Source organism: Patiria miniata, unplaced genomic scaffold (assembly GCF_015706575.1).
Source record: "Patiria miniata isolate m_02_andy unplaced genomic scaffold, ASM1570657v1 HiC_scaffold_29, whole genome shotgun sequence".
Lineage (NCBI taxonomy): Eukaryota > Metazoa > Echinodermata > Asteroidea > Valvatida > Asterinidae > Patiria > Patiria miniata.
This window is the reverse complement of record NW_024037068.1, coordinates 9,617,210-9,620,785: the sequence shown is the minus strand read 5'-3', so window position 1 is coordinate 9,620,785 and position 3,576 is coordinate 9,617,210.

Below are 3,576 nucleotides of genomic sequence, written 5' to 3'. Positions count from 1 at the left end.
ACAATTGTGACGATGATTCTTGAAATCCCATTTTTGGACGAAAGAGGTTTTAGGATTATTGTGTTTAAATGGTGATATTCTTTATTACGAATTGAGCAATTTCAGTATTTTTTTCACCTAAAAGTAGCTTATAAATGATTATGAAATTGGCTTTTCAGTCATTATTATTTTTGGTGCTGCATTTGTTTTAAATTATATGAAATATGATTTTGGGGGTTTGGGTTCTGCTTTTTTGGACTCACACTGTTCTACATTTTACACATGAATGTGAACAAGTGTAGTGTACGGCACTCAAAAATGCGTGCCACATACCTTTCACCATACCACGATCATGTGTATACAATCGGTAATTTTATTTTGTCCCCATGTAAACAGACAAATGCCTGACATTTTGACAAGTGCCTGAAGACTGACAACTCCAGTGCATCATGTCAGTTCATATCGAAACAAGAAATTCCACAGCGGGGCTTTACTATAAAAAAAAATCGACAATAAAACGACCGCAACTATGCATTATTACTACAACCAGGTTTACAAGTTGGTGCCCTTGGGCTATAGGGTCATTGTCCTGAAAGCAAGTCCCTAAACAGGCAGCCCCTTCACATTAATTTTACACTGCTGAATAATATTTTCCATATTCACAGCAAATTGGAATTATGGATTTCAATTGCAATCAAGTGCTGGCAACTTTCCAATGGGGCCACTCACGTGTTCCGTCAATGACATGCATACAACTTACAAGTGTATCGGTGTACATGTACGGTACATGTACCGGGTGCATGTACATTCTAGCATGCATGATTTATTGACTGAATCATGGTGTAAATGAATATGGAGTGCTGATTCTCATTCTACCCGTACGATGCTGTCTTGCTAGAACGTACTTGAACATGAAGGTGTGATGGTAAAAAGTCCAGATAGCGATAGTGTTCAACATGTAGGCATATTTGTTAAGAATTTGGGATGTGATTTTGGGAAGCCTGATGCATAATTACCGGTACGCCAGTTACATGTACTTTTCGGATGGCTGAAAATGATGGACTATAGCTTTAAAGCATGTCCATGTATGTAAAAGTTTATTGGAGCAAGTGTAATTAAGAACCTACAATTTTATGCACACCGGTATGTTTAAAATATCCAAAAGATGGAAACAAAATGTCTACCAAAAATACCATAAACATGATGGCAAAGAAAGATTCAAAATTTTGTATAAAGCCCGGTTCATACTTCACGCGAAAGCATACGTGCAAAGCGAAATTCATGTCGTCAACAATGGTGGACGCGCTTCGAATGTATTGTTGACGTCACGAATTTCGCTTCGCTTTCACTTTCGCGTGAAGTATGAACCGGGCTTAAGTTTGCATTGTAATTCAATGCCTTGTTACACTGTTTACAAGTACCACATGGGCGGGCCGTCACCGCGTTATGGGGAAGTTTGATATTGTTAGGCAAATTAGGACCGAGTTATGGGGACTTTCTGCTGTCCCCACAGCGTCTTCGGTCCCCATATTACCATGAGACAGCTCGTGTGTAGTCCCCACAACTACATGTACGTATGGTGTACATTTACTATGGTGTACATTTACTATGTATTGTACATGTACATTGTACATGTATGTTAGTGTCGCCTCAACAATTTTTACACACATATGGTAGACTGTCCATTAATTCCAGCGTGAACAATCGTCAAATCCTGCTGTGCGCATAGACTGTATGTGCCAAGCTGGCTTGATACAGTCACATACTTTTTGTACATGTAGGCAACAGTATGCAGACAACAACTGTGTATTATTTACAATTTAGAAACAAACTAGAAAAAACTAACCTGCCAGTGCTGAGTGCTCGCTTGAAGCCCTTACTGCCGGCAAAGGAAGACCGCACACGATTACTCCTCTTACGAAACATCATTCACAGATGTGTACAAAAGTATAAAAATGGGTACATCTACCGTACCGGTACGTGTATGTCTCAACCACAAATTAACTCGATATCACAGCTCAACAGGAGCAAAATCTCAGCAAAATGGCCCCACAATTCCCCGACACAATGGAATTATGCATGCTCCTTTGTCCGTCAAAAGTATCACATTATCGTTCGGTCCATTTCGCAGTTCAGCTGCCGCGCCGATTCACCTGTCGCTTCGACGTGTTGAGTCTCCCACCGGGAGATTCGCTTTGAGCAACGAAGGTTACACTCTCTTGTCAAAGGTATCGCAAATCGAGCGTACTGGAAACTCGTGCGGCAACAAAAAACACACACAGAGTTTTGCAGGACCGTAGAAAAATAATCACAGTCTAATATTTGTCATTACACTGTATATGAATCCTAAACAGCTCTGAAAATGACTAATTTCCAGTTTTGTTTGTTTCTGTACATGTAGACCATTTCATACTACCGCGAGCATTTCATCATTCTATGTACATTGTAAACTTTAAGGTCCATGAGTACACAAGTTCCAATATGTTGAAACAGCAAACATACGTTGTTCAATGCCTCACAAAGGCTTGTAGACTCGTTGCAAACGTTCCACCTTTCCAATCTTGAAACAATAGCGCTTCCTGTCACGGGTTTCACTTTCCCTGTGGAGCTTTTGGTTTCAGGCTTGCGGCATCCTTCGTTTTTAGAAAACAGCACGTGCCATATTCACTCTCAAGCACAGATGAAATTGGGCGATGGTCCAATTTGCAGTTTATCATAAAATTGATCAATTTCCTGATGGGGTTTTGATACAAATATACGACCTTGGGTGAAGTGCAAGTGTACAGATTTTTAATAATCACGGCTTTGTGTGTGTGCATTTCCTTGTTGCTACAAAAGCAGGTACTGTACATGTACCGGGTACTGTACAAGTCTCTAACGTTCATAATGTTCAATCAATACGGTACTTGCATGTCAGGTGACGGGACGTGTATGTACAATGTAGTTTAATGTATGTAGTTGATCCATTTAAGCAGACATACCGGTACATGAACAATAACAATATGTACTGTAGGTCCGTGTTCATTCACGAACAAAAAGTGGCCAGCGTTAAGGCAGGTATACATGTACATGTACAGTACATACAGAACATACCGATACAGTGTTTAATCCGTGTGTAGCGTCCTTTAAATGGGATTTTCAACACCATGTAGCTGACAGAAATGTGTAGAATACGTGAACATGTGAATGTCCATGTCAAAGAGTTCATTGTTTGTCAAAGAGCTCACATTTTACGTCTACAGGAGGCCCACTGCACAGAATGGAGTGATACAGTCTCACTGTAGTGAGTAATACACATTCAGTTGCAGGAGAGTTGCCTTGCCCGCTTGCATCAGGTGCACAAGGGCATTCAAAAGTTCATGGAACACCTCCTTGAACTCAATGCATTCTGAGATCGCACGGAGTCTCGCGTTCAATTACGTGACTGCCAAGTTGTTCCTTAGACCGCATGCATGCCAAGTATGTCCATGAATTGTTGATGACAATTTATATCCTCAACCGTATCAATTTATCTCCTCATCTGCTCTGCAAAATCGCTACGAAAGATTTGCAGCTTAATTGCAAACAGGGTGTAGATGTCAACTTGGCCTTGTCCAC